We start from the raw sequence: 16,731 nt of genomic DNA, 5'->3' as shown, positions 1-16,731 counted from the left end.
CAAAAAAAAAAAAGCTGCTACAAATGTTTTCATACACCTTTTCCTTTTTTAAAAAATGTCTTTGGGATAGATATCTAGCACTAGTATTGCTGGAACTATGGTCTTATAATGGACTACTCGTGAAATCAAAAGAGAATGAACTAGCTGAAAGCCCTTAGGAAATAGTACAATGTTTTAAGACAATAGGTATCCACATGAAAACACACAAAAGGAAAAAATGCAGAATTATTCTTTCCAATGTCATTGTTGGAGGCCACAATTGAATCCATAAGGGTTTGAGAAGTATCCAGCACTGTATGTAAAATATGGTAATTGGTTTCAGCCCAACAGAAATATGAAGTACAAATTCAAGTAATGCAACCACTTCATGGGATTCATTATTCACAATAATTGGAACCTGACTGTGTGTGCAAACCATATGACACTTCCTTCCAGAACAAATTAGGAACTTCAAGCCTTTCTCTTGCTACTCAATGTCTTTGTTTTTCTTCTCCTGTTATTGAGCGATTTCCTCAACCACTGGAAGCAGATCACCAATAACATCAGAAGCACATGAGGACATTGTCCAGGACATCAAGTAGAGATTGATTTCTGAGTTTGTATTAGTACCTTGAAATAACTACCATTTCATACTACTGATACTTTAACTTAGCATGATGGAGTGGTGTTTACCCATAAAGTGCCAGATGGCACTAGGGCACTAATTGCTTGCTACTCCAGAACAATGTCACTGGCAGAACAGAACTCTGCAAAAATTGGCAAAGATGTCCTTAGTATGTTCATGAATTTTAAAATTCCAAACTTTTTAAAAATTTTAACCCATTTTTTAAAATTTTGAATTCTACATTTTCTTTCTAGCCTGCTCTTCTCATACCCATTGAGAAGACAAGCAATATGATATCAATTATACATGTGAATTCATGCAAAACATATTTCTATATTAGCCATAGTGCACTAAGAAAGAAAAAAAAAACAGAAAAGATGTATGCTTCCATCTGTATTCAGAATTCATCAGTTCTTTCTCTGGAAGTAGATAGCATTTTTTACCATGGCTCTTTTGGAATTGTCTTGAATTAAAAAAAAAAAAAAAAAAAAAAAAGGCAAGAAAAAATAGAGAATTTTTTAAAAGTGTGCTTCAGTCTGCCTTCAGAATTCATCAGTTCTCTCTCTGGAAATGGATAGTATTTTTTACCCCGGGTCCTGTGGGATTGTCTCAGATCATTTTCTTGATCAGAGTAGCTTGAGTCTTTCACAGTTGATCATCATTTGTTAGTGTGTAAAATGTTTTCCTGTTTCTGCTCATTTAACTCTGTTTCAGTTCATATAAACTTCCCAGGTTTATAAATTATTTTTAAAAGTTGTGCCTTTATAATTTGTACTATAATGTGTACTAGCTAACATCCATATAGTGCCACATTACTTATGTGCCAGACAGTAGCAAGCATTTTACACTTATTATCTCATTTGACCCTCACAACATTCCTGGGAGATAGATGCTATTATCATCCCCATTTTACAGATGAAAATATTGAGTCAATGAAGTGATTTGCCTAGGATCACATGGCTAATGTCTAAGACTAGATTCAAATTCAAGATTTCCTTGCCTTCAGGTCTGACATTCTATCCACTGAGCCATTAAATAGACCCCTAGTCTTTGGTATTAATTATTTCACCATAAAGCAGCATTACCTCCCTGATGCCATGGTCCTCTTCAAGAATGAAGGAAAAACAACCATAATGGAGCACTAGAGCCTTTTTGCCTATTGTTTATGACTAATTATGTCTAGAAACCTGGAAATATAATGTTGAAGTTTGTCCTGCTGAGCCCAGGGCCACGACAGATCCAACATTATACTGGATCACTTCCTTTAAAAGCTTTTTGGTTAGGAGATTTTCCTGATCTACTGTATCCATTTATTTTAACTGAACAATTCACATCATTGATTGAACAAGATCCCAAACCAATTTATATATTGAATGGAGTATGAAGGGAAAATCCAAGAGACAAGTTGTCAGAAAAATCAAACTTATAACTAGCCAGCAACCTGAGTCATTTTTTCCATAGTCAAAGTAGAAATTGTGATTCTACAGTAAGAGATCCTGCACTCAGATTTTTGCTCTGATGAATAACTATAGGACACTGGGCAAGTGATTTGACTTCCTTGGGACTCAGTTTTCTCATCTGTAAAATGAGTGCATTGGACTAGATGTCCTCTGAGATCCCTGCTAGGTTAGATTTGTTAGCCTTTGATCCTTTCTTGAGAAAATTAGCTTGTTATTCTAGAAGGTGGTTATTACATTTTCTTGTTCTCATTACAGGCATCACAATAAGGAATAGTTGCCCTGAAAGCTGGAATTTGCTTGTCAACATGAAACAATTATCTGGTACTTGGAGAGAGTTGGGAGAGGGGGTAGAATATAGCCTTTTTATTTTTAATCTAAATTGTTAACATTTTATCCATCACTTCATTAAGTCTAGAAATCAATGGAATAATCAGTCAAATCCTGATCATTTGCATTTGCCAATTACTAAGAAGTAAATATTCACACTGGAAATTTAACAATTGGCTCTTGGTTCCAGCATACCTCTGCCTAAGACCACTGACTAGAAACTATTGAGGCAACAGAGTATTTCAGAAAGTCCTCTGGACTGGAAATCACAAAACCGAGGTTTTATCTTAATTGATCCTCACTTACAAGCCATGAAAAAAATCAAATAATTAATCCAAATTTATTTTGTTTTGAATCTATAATATTGCAAAAATAATGTGTCATGGTTACGTCATAAGATTGTTAAGAGGAGAATATTTTTAAACTCTTAAGTGATATATGAATTCTAGTCATTCAGTTAATAAACATTTATTAAGTGTTTACTAAATACCAAGTAGTGTGTTAAGTACTGGGGAAATGAATAAGTAAACGATAGTGTCAATCCTCAAAGAACTCACTTTCTTATAGGAAACATAACACAAAAAAACACTAGGCATATACAAGATAAATTCAGTGTATAAAAAGGGGAATCACAGAGGGTGGGTACTAGCTTGGGAAGATGGGGATAGGATAAGAAGGACTTCCTACAGAATGTAGACTTGGAATTGAATTTGAAGGATGTCAAAGGAAGCTAGAAAATGAAGATAGGGGTGGTAACTGTTCCAAACATGACGAACAGTCAGCGTGGGATCAAGAGACAGACTGTCAATTGTGTAAAATAACAAGCTCACTGGTTTATCTGAAGCGTGGTGTCCCATAACTCATTCTAAGAGAAAGATAGCCATGTAACACAACAAAGGTAGCTGATTTTCACCTTAAATTACCGAGAAAGCTAGAGTAAAAAATTTATCTGGCAGGACTGTTTGAGGAAAAGATTGCCATGATTTCTTCAAAATGTGGCTTGAATTGCCCCCGGGTTTGTAACAGATCTTTGCTACCACAAATTTTGTGCCAGTTTGTTGCCTGTTATTATCATTTCTTATAGCACTGGGCCTGGAATCAAGAAGACTCATCATCCTGAGTTCAAATCTAGCCTCAGACATGTACGAGTTGTGGGACCCTGAGCATGTCACTTAATGCTGTTTTCCTCAGTTTCTTCATCTGTAAAATGAGCTGGAGAAGGAAATTACAAATCACTCCAATATGTCTGACAAGAAAATCCCAAAAGGGATCACAGAATTTGATGTGACTGAAAAACAAACTATTCTAAAAATTGGTCTACACCGTCATCAACAGAGATTAAGGGAATAAATATTTTTTTGGCCCATTTACTTCCATGATATGCTACTACTCTTAAACAAATGATCAGACTAAACAGATGATTCTTACTAAGGATAACCTTAAGTGATTTCTTCATAGAGATTGTCCAACATGACTTTCTAGCAATATCATTGCTTTACTATTGCAAGCTAAAAAAAGAAAGTGGGATTTCAAGATTTGCCTTGTCTTAAATAAGGATTTATAAAATAATATATAAAATAATAATTTGTAAAATAAATAAAAGATAAGCAAGTATTTCTGGATATTGTTCTACTTGTCTCCATTCATTGCCCATTTTTGCCACCAGAGTTAGTCTTTTCTAACTAATACATGGATGGATCAAAAAGGCTCTTTCCCTGAAAATGAAATAACATAGCATATCTGTATTGATCCATTTTGATGTAGGAAGCTAATACCAGAGTGACTTATAAGCAGCACCATTAGAAGTTCCTTATCTAGAGTCACCTGGTATTGATTTTTTTTTAACTGAGGACTTCAAAACATAATGCATCTTTACCAATCTCATTATTAAAGTGAAAATATATAACTAGTCTATATCAGTGGTTTTCAAAGTTTGGCACACAGAATTCTGGGGATTTTTGAAACCTTTTCATAAAATCTACAAATTCAAAATTAATTCATATTTCTAATATAAGAAGCATCTATACATATAACCTATATAAATTAAAACATCTATTAAGAACATATCTTCAATAATTTTAATAGTATAAAGACATTGAGAACAAAAGTCTGAGAACCACTGGTCTATACCATAGTCACAGTCAAAAAAGTCAGCTTTTGGTAAAAGGCGAAATGTTAATAGGAAGTAAACAGTGACTTGTGCATTCATATTTGAAAACCATCTGACATTAGTATCATTCATATCTATCTATCTATATATATATATATGTATTATATATAACATGTATATAGAGAGAGACAGACAGAGAGACAGACAGACAGAGGCAGAGTGTGTTAGTTTTGTAGTACAGGTCTGCAGTAATTCCCAGAGGACAGTGGATACCAATAAATTTTTCAGATATAAAATACTGCTATTGAAAGTGGGCTTCCTGTTGTACTTGTATCAGAAGACAATTTGCGGATAAAAAGTTGTGCTCAGAACAAAGAAGTTTAGACTTGTGTTCAAAACCAGCCCTAGATAATTACCATTCTGAGACCCTGAACAAGTCACTTCATATCTGTCTGCTTCACTTTTTTCAATTATCTGGGGGTCTTCGTGGTACCTATCTCACAGGCTGTTGTGCAGATCAAAGATAATATTTACAAAGTGTTTAACACAGTCTCTGATACATCTGTTGTTGTTCAGTCATTTTTTACTTGAATCTATCTTTTCATAACCTCACTTGGGGTTTTCTTAGCAGAGATACTAATTTCTTCTCCAGTTCATTTCACAGATGAGGAAACTGAAGCTAACAGGGTAAAGTGACTTACCCAGGTTTACACACCTAAGTGTCCATATTTGAATCCAGGTTTTCCTGACTCCTGGACCAGTTGTGGTATGTAGCAGGTCTTTAATAAATGCTTGTTCCCCTCCCTCCATTCCCCTTACTTTACCCTACCAACCAAAGTGTTTCATAAAGAAATCAGGCATCCCAAGAATTCTCTAAAGTTGAATGGCTATGGCATGGGATCTTAACTTGGTATCTATCAGTTTTTTAAATGACTATATTTCATTAAAATAAGTTTCTTTTGTATTGTTATATATTTTATTTTATGTATTTAGTACCATTCTAAGAAGGGAATCATAGGCTTTTCCAGACACTCAAATAGATCTATGATACAGAAAAAAGCTAAGAACTCCTGGTCTCCTGGCATAAAACAATAGTTGGCACAACGATGTGCCAATGGAGCCACTTTTAAAATAGAAGATGTTGATTTGACTCCCTGCTCAGAATTATTGATAGATGAGTAGAGAGGAATGACTGAAAACAACTTGGGGAATAATAGAGCCTTCCCCATAACAAAGCCCTGGCTTACTTCCCTGCCCTTGTGGTCACTTGAGCCAGAAATGAAAGCTCAGTTCCTGGAAGGCTTGGGAGGACATTCAGGTTATGATCTTTGCAGTTCAGGTGTGAAGAATTCAACATTATCAGAGTTTTCAAGTCCTATATTCCCAAAGTCAAGGCATGTCAAGTAACTTTTATTCTTACTTCCACTCTACTCCATGCTAATTTCAGTAGACTACTTTGCTCACTGGGTATGCATAGTATTTTGCCAAGTTGGGAAACCCTCCCATTCTTTGTCTCACTAAGAGAGATGAAGATGTGTTTGGTCCAAATTCAACTAGATAAACCCTTGATAACATCCCAATATGACTCTGGTACTCTCAGATGTTTCTATTATCTTGTCAATCTAGATTAATTTAGTTTAACTCAATAAATATTGATAAAGCACTTGTTAATTTCTTCAGAGCTAGACTAGCCCATTCATGATGCTTCAGACTACTTCCCGGCTATTGCTCAGCAGCATTTTTCTAACACACTCACCTCCACGCTTATAATCTCTCCCTCTGATTGATAAAATCCTCTTTGAACTTCCATTGGAATAACATTCAGCATCATGCTTTGTTAAAACCCAGAGTAGTCTATGGCAATACTGATCACCTTTGTTCCATGCCCCATCAGGTACCCATCCCTCATCCTGGCCACTTCATTGTTTTTGATGTCTTCAGAGGAATATTAGCTGCCTGAGGGGAACAACTACCACTTCTGTGTTTATATTTGTATCCTCAATGCATAGACAGTGCACGACAGATAGTAAACATAATAATAAATAAATGTTTAATCAATCTATCTCTAAATGTGTTAGCTAGTTATGTTCATCATCAGTACATATCTATCTTTCTAAGTAGCTAGATAAGGAATTGAGGCATGATTAAGTGAGTGGCCTAGAGTCACACAGCTAGTTTCTGAGGCCAGATTACTCCAGGCCTGTTACTCTATTTATTATGCCATCTAGAAAAGATCTGGATTCAAATCCCATCTCTGACAGTGGTAAGTTACCTAAGGTGTCTGAGATTTAGGGGTTTTGTTACATTTAAGTTGAAAATATTAGTGTCTATCTGAAAATACTGTTGTGATGATCAAATGAAATAATGTATATGAAAAGTTTGTAAATTTTAGAGTACTATGTATCAGCTATCCTAGTGTTATGAAATATGGCTAAACAATGTACATATAATTAAGCTCTGTGTACACATACTTATAAATATACCTATTCATAGAAATAATAGTTTTTCACAGCAGATCAATCTGACAAATGAGGTGTGTCAAAAAGAAGGAGCAAAATTAAGGACCATTCTGAAAAATCATAACATGAAAAAAAATTATTTTAAATTTTGCTTTTCTTTTAATTTAATCAATAAGCATTTCTCAGATATGCATTTTGTGCCCAGCACTGTAATAGAGAGATTCAAAGAGAAATAAGAAATAATCCCTATTCATGAGAAACTTGTATTTATCTATTTTCCATAAATGCTTTATTTGTTGAGATAAAGATAGCATTAAGAAGAAGGAGGAGGAGGAGGGGAAAGAAGCAGAAGGAGAAGTAGGAGAAGCAGAAGGAGAAGAAGAACAAGAACAAGAACAAGAAAAAGAACAAGAACAAGAAGAACAAGGAGAACGAGGAGGAAGAGGAGGAGAAGGAAGAGATGGGAGGAGAAGAGGAAGAAGAGGAAGAGAAAGAGAAAATGAAACCAAGCTTTACTTGCCTCTAGACCTAACACAAAATTCACATTAAAATGATATTAGTATTATTATAATCCATAGATTTTATGCAAGCTTAGTTTCAGATTTACAGATGGAAAGTAGGATATAAGTACAGCCTGTATTGTATATGTGTGTTTTGTTTAACAAATGCTAACAGTAGTTTGAATTGGTTTTGCTCTGTTGGTTGGATTTTTTTTTCCTGTTCCTTCATCCCAGAGAAACAGTATTATATAGAATCTTAGTAAATGCAATGACAACTGAGTCCATTTGCATTGCTACCAAAATTTCTCCCTCAACAGAAAGTAGATAGATAGATAGACAGATGGATAGACAGCTGGATGGATAAATATAAATAGATGGATAGAAAGATATTAGATACATTGATAGATATAGATAGATAATAGACAAGTAGTTGGTAGATAATAGAGGTCTAGATAAATTGATAATAGCTGATAAATAATATGTAGATAGATGATAAATATCTATTATTTATATTATTTATTAATTAAGTTAGAGATCTATAGATAAATTGAGAAGTTTCTCCCATTCCCAAGAGAAGCCTAGGAGACATTGCAGTGAATAGTTTTAGACAACCAAGCCTAAAGACAGGAAGACATAAATTAAAATCCAGTCTCTGGCATATACTATCTGTGTGACTATGCACAAATCATTTAATCTTTGTTAATCCCAGTTTCCTCATCTGTAAAATAGGGCTAAATAATAGTTCCTATCTTCCAAGAGTTGTTATGAAGATCAAATATGATAATTATTGTGAAGAGCTTAGTACATTGTCACATAATAAGCACCACATAAACATTAGATATTATTGTTATTATTAATATTATTCCTAATTCAAAGATCAGTTAGGCTGCCAACTTGCATCTTCATTTTTGCACATGACTTGGTAGGAGAAACTTTGATAAAATATTTTCAAATGATTTGGAAAAAAATAGATATACTGAGTTAAGATGCAAAAAATTATCTCAGCAGGGTAGAGACTTGAGTCAAAGTTATTAAAATGAAATTAAAGTCTTACCCTAAAGATTTTTTAAAAACAATTTTAAAGGCACAAGGTTTAAAAGGCATGACCACATCCCATTTCAAATGAATCCTGTCCTTCTTATTCATATATGGCTTTTCCAGGGCTGACAAAACTGCATGGGACAATTTTTTTTTTTAAAAAAAGGACTGAATCTGGATTCAGGAAACCAGTACAAATTCTGTCTTTGATATTTGCTACTGATGTGACTGCACAAGTTACTAATCTCTATAGGCTTACTTTCTTTATTTACAAAAGGAAGAAATTGTAATAAATATCTTCTAAAGTCTCATCTAGCTCTAAAACTCTGGATATGTAAATATTTTCAAGACTACTACCAGCCAAAGTTAAAAACAAACGTATTTATGGTTATATATCAGCTTCTTCCAGAAGCTTGCAGGACTTCCCTGTGGGGGAAAAATAAAACTCCTAGTCTTATCAGCACAGTGATCCAATTAGATAATATTTATATATGAGGTCATCTGAGGAACGGAGACTCTCTGTTGGCCTTCCAAACAACTCTTTCCAACCAACTCATAGAAACACAAAATTTTAGAGATTGAAAAGACTTCAGTGGCTCTCTGGTTCAGACCATATACCAATGGAGACCTACTATAACATCCTCAATCAGTGATTATTATTAGATTGTTCAAAGATCAACAAAGAAGGGAATTACATCATCTTTCAATTAAATCCATTTCCTTTAGGAATTGATCTAAAATTTAGAAAGTATTATTGTTTTCCTGAGCCCAAAGTTGTTGTTGGTGATAGTAGTGGTGGTGGTTATTCATGTTTTTGTTGTTGTCTGCACCTACTACTCCTGGGTTTACTCTTTCGGTCCAAATTAAACAATTCTCATGTCGTTTCCACAAGATCACCCTAAAAATACTTGAAAACAGTGATCTTATAATTCCTAATCTTCTTATTTTGTCTTATCTTCTTATCTTCTCTTCTCCTCTAGATATCCCCAGTTCTTTTAAATGATCCTCAGATGATATTTCTTTCACCAACCTATTTGACCTTCTCTAGATGATCTCCAAGTATCATCATTTATAAACTATGATATCAAGAATTGAATACAGCACCTCAATGTGATCTGATAGCACAGGGTATAATATAACAGTCTCCTAGCCTCTTTTATGCCATGGACTCCTTTGATGGTCTGGTGAAATCTATGTATGTCATTCTCAGAATAATATTTTAAATACAAAAAATCAGAAACTTAGAATTTCAAAGGAAACCACTTGTGTTAAAATACAGTTACTAAAACATTAAAAAAACAGATTGCATGTGAAGAAGCCCTGAGAGATAATCACTTCTTTATTCCTAGAAGCATTCATATTCCAAGACAGTAAATCTCAGTCAAATGTGTTCTTTCTACCAATAACAATTTTTATAATTTCATCTGAGAGGAAATAGTTGTTTTTTTCCTGATCTAGACAAACAGAATTTTATTCAGAATGATCAATGTTTTAAAACAGCAATAACAATAAAATATCATTCTTGGCATGGTCTGGCCATACTTGTATCATCTCTATTTCTGCACATTTTGTATGTACTTTGATTTAAAAACTGTTTCCAAATGATTTGGAAATGATAGCAAACTGGATGACAGGAAAGATGCAAAACTATGTCAGTTGGCTACGAGGTTGTTTCCAAGTTATTAAAATGAAGTGGAGATAGATATATAATCCTACCCTTAAGATAAAAAAAATAAACTTCAAAAGCAAAGGGTTTGAAAAGTATGATTAGAACTCAGTTTATATGAAACAAAAAAAGATGATTAGTGGGATTGGTTAGACCATGAACTTGTTTTGAGTCAATAGTGAGATACAAATGAGAATCCAATTATAGAATTCCTTTTACACAGGGTCTCAACCTCTTTTCTGAATCATGGAAAGTCTTCTTTGGACTCTGGAAGTCTTAGGTCCCTTCTCAGTATTTTTTAGAACCATTGATAATAGTGTACACTCTGAACTAGGGAGTAGCTATTATAACTGGGAAATGACTTCCCATCTCTCTCACTGAATGTACAAGATATTGACTGAGCTCCAAAGTGAATAAGAACCCTGGAGCTGTTTTCCTTTCCCACACTGTGTAGGATTTAGTCAGTAATAGTTACTCCATTTTGGTCTCCTGTGATTTCCACAGGAGAGCCAGAAAGTGAGTAAAATGTCTGAATACTTTATCAGTGACAGGAGCATTTTGAAATAAGGGTTTAATGTAGAGAACAACTTTCCAAAGTTTAATCCCCATGTTTCTCTCTGATTAAATGCTTCCTTTTCTCCTTTAGTTTCTATGGGCAAAGGTTTTATACATATAGAAGTATATGTGTTTGTGTGTATGCACGTGTACATGTATGTGTATATGGTATGTGTATATGGTTATTGCATATATTAAACCATATATACAATGTATTTATATATACATACACAAATGTATATATGCATGTATATGTATACATATATATGTATATATATATATATGTACACTGTATCTATGCATATGTACAGTTGTGTGTTAATATACTGTCCCACACACATATACACACAAACATACCTCTTAGGGCCTGTTAAAGTCATAGGAGTGTAAGTAGATAATTAGAAAATTAGTTGGAGTCAAGAAGATATGAATTTAAATCCCATCCAAGATGCCTCCTAGTTGTGTAGCTGTAGGTAAATCCTTGACCCTTCTTTAGTAAAGAGAGGGAGAGAGTATTAAAAATACATGAATAACTACTTTACACTGTTGTGAGGAAAGTGCTTTGTAAATCTTATAATACTAAAAAAACATGAACCATGGCACTTTTAGAAAAACACTTACTTCTCATTTTTGATAGCCATCTAATTGAATCTTCTCTCCATCAGGGCTAAATTTAGGGATAGGCAGAGAACACAAACAGCTTCCTCTAAACCTGCGACATTTACTCTATTTTCCCTCATGCCATCCACTTCAAAAGAAACTATTTTACTACATTGATACCATTAGATAGAGATCCATTCCTTTACATTTTAAATGTTTTTTGATCTTAAAAAAGATAACTATTGAAATGCAAATACTTCTCAGAGAGCTAATATTTCTGTTCCTTTTTATTTGATTTATTCTTGAAAATCAAATCAATGTTGATTAGTTGGTATATGACTTAACATCTCCTGGAGAGGAAAAAAGATGATTGAGAGCTAGACGAAAAAGAGAGATTCAGGCTCAGAATGGATATATACCAAAGACAAATTGTACTTGCTTAACAATTAAGGCTGCCCTCTGCCCTTCATTCTTTGCATGGATTTTGTCTAAATTCAATAAGCATTTGTGAGATGCCCATTACATGTCAGGCACTGGACTGGGTACTGGAGATGTGAAGGCAACAATGAATAAATCCCTGCCTTCATTCTGCTGGGGGTGTCCTAATAAATATATTTCTATTGGACTAGCCAAGGAAAACAACATGACAAACACAAAGGTGAATTAGGCCCAATTTTTAAACCTCTCAGAAATCAAATTAACTATATGCTATAATGGAAAGAGTTTTAGATTTGGAGTCAGAAAAGTTGAATTCTAATCATGATGCTGTTAACTTCCTACTTGTATGAAAGTAGCACTTATTTGTAGATTGTAGATAACTGAAGTTATCTAGTCTAGATCCCTCATTTTTACAAATGAATAAACTGAGGCCATGGTAAATGACAAGGTTCATCCATGATCATAGAGGTAGCATTCAAATTCAAATCCTCTGGTGCCCAATCCAGGGTTCTTTGCCACTAGGCCTTGATGCTTACTGAACCTTCATTTACTCCTTTTGCAAAAAAGGGCATGTTCTAAATCAAGGTTTCTTAACCATTCTGGATCCTTGACCCCCTCTCTGGCAATCTGGTGAAACTACTGGATCCCTTCTCAGAATAATGTCTTTTAAATCCATAAAGTAAAATATATAAGAATACAAAGAAAACCATACTGTCATCAAAATATTTTAAAAGTTTATGCATTCCAATTTAAGATCTCTTATTCTACATGATACTTAAAATCCCTTCCAGCTCCTCATTCCTCTGATTATATTGATCTGAATAAAGACTGACTTTTTATATATGCTATAACTCAAAACAAACTCTTTTGAAAGGGGAACAATAACCTGAAAATGATAATTATAGGCTTCGTTCAGATTTGAAGGGGAATTCGAATAAACGTCTTGAGCCTAGTCACCGGCATAGGACTCTCAATATTCTTTTTTATCTGACTTACAAACAGGTACAATACTCTGAATCCATCAGAAGGAACATCCGGGGAAATAGAAAGCTACAGGGGCACAATCTACTTATGAAAACCCAGAAGCAAACCACCCAAACCACAGCCTCTGATCCTCCCACAAGGGGATATTTTTACCACTCTCCATAATGCTGAGGTAGGTGTTTACCACTTTAGTAATGTCTGTCCATCTAAAAGGGGAATTGGGCAGACCAAAAAAAAAATTATATTGGGTTTGCTAGAGGAAGACACAGTAGATGCTATAATTAAAATAGAAAGAAACCAGTCATCAAATGCTATATCGACAAGGAGATACAAGGAACAGTCATGCACCATTTTTGTGGGCTTTGGGATTTACTGGAAATGGGAGAATATTTTTAGTGTGTTAAAAAGTCAAAAGGTGGTGTGGGCAGAGAGGCAGTCTCTAGAATAGATCTGGGTTCTAGTCCTGTCTCTGACACCTACTAGCTCTATAACTCTCAACAGGGCTCTTAATTTCTCACAATTCTCAGGAAATGTGTCTTGCATGGCCCAAGGTACATGCAAAACAAGTCACTAATCTGAATGGCAGTGATAGCATTTATATAGACCTTTTATTTTCTCAAAACACATTTTTGGGGAGTTGTCTCATTAGATCTACACAATAACTCTGTAGGTTAAGTACTATTACTATCATCATATTAAAGATGAAGAAACAGATCCAGAAAACTGAGTGACTCACACTGACTACACAACTAGTTAGATATATGAGAAAGAATTGGAACTCAGCTCTTCTGCCTGCAAATCCCATGCTCTGTTTACCTATGTACCCAGAAAGAGTTTCTTATACACAGGTTCTAACCCTTTGCACCACCCAAAAAGTCAAAAGTCACAACAATGTTATTATTCCATCAAGCTCCCAGTTTGGGAGAATTACTTTTTGTTGGCCAAGTTTCATTAAAATTTTTAGAATCTTCCTCTAGTGCCTCATTGTGATGTGAGGTAATTTTAGACTCTTAAAGACAAAGCTAGAAGAACTTAAGCTGAGGCATTTCCTTTACACCAAGAAGACAAGACTTTAAGGAAATAGTCAATGATGATAAAAATGATAAAAAGAAGCATTTATTAAACACTATTTACCAGAAACTGGCATAAATCAATGGGTTACAAGGAAAAGGACAAACAATGGAATTCACATTTTGCTCATGTATATTTGTAAATAACTACATAAATATGACATATACCGAGCAAATTAAACTGTTTTTTTGATTATTATCTAATTCTTCATAACCCTATTTGGGATTTTCTTGACCAAGATACTAGAATTATTTGCCATATCCTTCTTAAAATCATTATATAGAATGAGGTATTGAGACAAAAATGGCTATGTGACTTGTTTAGGGTCACATGGCTTATAAGTGTCTAAGGCTGTATTTGAAATCAGGAGGATGAGGGTTTCTTATTCCAAACTCCATGTTCTATCCACTACGCCATCAAGCTAGCTAAGGTAAATTGGAATAAAAATTTTAAAAGCCACTAGCAGAGAGAAAGTCTAGAAAAATGTCTCTTGCCAAAGGCAATATTTTAGCTGAGTACAGAAAAAGGCCAGGGTAGGTAAAAGGCATAGGTATGGTAAAGAGAAACCAGAGGCAAGAGAAAGAGAACATATGTCTTTTGTCCAAGAATTGGCCAAGTTCAACTGAGAGAAGTTCTTCAACAGAAGCTATCCATGGATGAGTTTTGTTGAGTTTTTTTTTTTTCTCTATCCACAGTAACTCACAAAAACTATTAGCTACAGCATAGAGAGGGTTGGAAGCTGAGTTGGTGGAAGGACTGCCCACACTAATGAATGCACATCCTACAGCTCTGAAGGGTTGGAAGAAGGTGATATTAATGAGCTTTTTTATAAGCTTGTCACTGAATTATGGCCTTTTAAAAAAATATCATGAAAAGTACTGCCTTTGGAGTCAATACCATTTTTTAATCAGCCATGTTCTTTTGCCTTTATTATCTGCCCACTCTCTTCTAACACCAATGTCTTGATACTCCCAGCTCCTTGGAATATTTTACCAAGGAAACTGAGGGCAATTCATCAATAAATGTCAGACTTGGTCTAATGATGGCCCACAACGTTTTATCCTCAGGGTTGGCAAGAAAGAAGCACATAAAAGAGTCCTAAGTTCAAATCCTCCTTCAGATATTTAACTAGCTATATGACTCTTGTGAAGTCACTTGACATATCTCATCCTCAACTTACTCAGTTCAACTACTCAACTATAACTAAAGTTATAGTGCTTAACTCAAAAGCTTGTTGTAAGGTCTAAATGAGAACAAATATGTAAAGTTCTTCCCAGACCTTAAAGCACTATATAAATGCTAACTATTATTTATTAGTACATGCCCAAGTTATCATCTTTGTGAAAGAATCACCCTCATAGGCACACAAGCATTGCAATATAATAATGGTGATGACTAGATAGCACTTTAGAAAGGTTATTTCACTTGAGTCTCGGAGTGGTAGGTGCTATTACTATTCCCATTTCACAAATAAGAAAATTGAAGCTGAGAGCAGTTAAATGACTTACCTAAGGGTCACACAGCTAATAAGTGAATAAAGCAAGATTCAAACTTAGATCTCTCTTACTCCAAATGTCACACTCTATCCATTGCATTGTGACACAAGACCATTCCAAGTTTGCAAGTAACCAATGGCCATCTAGTCTAACCCATGTCTGGAAAGTGAATCTCATAGCAAAATAATTGTTTGATCCAGCTTTTGCTTTTGTTTATGGGATCCTCCTTATGAGGAATGGGGACGGTCCATTTCATATCTGTATAATTCTATTCAGTCTCTACATCAAACCTTAACCTCTTTCATTGCTCCTATTTATAAACCATGGGGTCATAAAATAAATAAAAATATAATTTCTCATCTAGTTTTAAATTATTTTAAAATAGCTATCATGGTCTTATTCCCACCATTCATAATTTTGTCTTCTCAGGATACACAAATTCAGTTCTCAATTTTAACTTAATATGAAATGGTCTTAGTCACCTCATTTTGGTTGAGCATTGCTGGATGGTCTGCAGCAAATCAACATCCTTCCTAAATTATAGTGACCATAAATGAACACATCACTACAAATATAATTTGAACAAAATGGGGGAAAGTACTTTTAGCAATTTCACATATTTCTTGCTAGAATCTTTGCCTTTCTCACTACAACCTAAATTTATCTTAGATTTGTTTGTCTGACATGTCATTAAATGCCATGGCACAGTTGATATACTTAGTTTACTTTAAGCTCACTAAAAATCTGATCATTTTTCAAAGTTTTACCTTTTCTGTCTTGTACTAGTGAAGTTTATTTCTTTAACTCAAATCTACCATTTTATATGTATCATCTTTATTGAATTTAATCTTATTATATCCAGAACAATTTTTGAACTTTTCAATGTCTTTTTAAACACCTATTCTATAAATCAATGTGTTATTCTTCCTAGCTTTGTGTCATCTGTAAATTTGATAGGAATGCTGGTTTTGTCTTTACATTACTACAATGTTAAAAGAGAACAGCTTCAAACACAGTTCCCTGGAGCACTCCACTAGAGAATACCATCCAAGCTGACTTGGAACCATTAGTGTCTATTTTGAATTCAGCAATCCAACTACTTCTAAATCTAACTGAACTATAGTCTAATCCATGTTTCCATCTTTTTACTCCATTCATGTATTTCATACCTTTCCATCAAGGCAAAGTTCAAGTCTCAAAATTCCCTTTAATTTCCCATAACTGTCACAAACAGACAATGAGTAGGAAGGGATGTCTAACCAAAATTCACATGGTATTTGAAGTAACTATCATTATCAGGATTGGAAGAAAAATTAATAGATGGTAGGGGTGAGATATGGAAGAGATGTTAGAAAAAGTAGTGGCCCAAATAGTCAATATATGAAATCAAGAGAAAACATTTCAAAAAGGGAAATAGAAAGTT

General features: G+C 34.3%; 1 long non-coding RNA gene across 2 annotated transcripts in view; it reads left to right on the top strand.

The window, feature by feature from the left end:
* The window catches only part of LOC116419831, a 61,459-nt gene that overhangs the window by 43,230 nt on the left and 1,498 nt on the right, over positions 1-16,731 (top strand). The window contains exons 3-4 of one of the 2 annotated variants that reach the window (XR_004230148.1): positions 12,760-12,913; positions 14,508-14,758. This is a non-coding gene — a long non-coding RNA (uncharacterized LOC116419831). Of the gene's footprint in view, positions 1-12,759; positions 12,914-14,507; positions 14,759-16,731 lie in introns of those variants that run through there. The other variant, XR_004230149.1, reaches the window with a different exon arrangement.

This window comes from Sarcophilus harrisii, chromosome 6 (assembly GCF_902635505.1).
Source record: "Sarcophilus harrisii chromosome 6, mSarHar1.11, whole genome shotgun sequence".
Taxonomy (NCBI): domain Eukaryota; kingdom Metazoa; phylum Chordata; class Mammalia; order Dasyuromorphia; family Dasyuridae; genus Sarcophilus; species Sarcophilus harrisii.
This window is presented reverse-complemented; position numbering and strand designations above follow the sequence as displayed.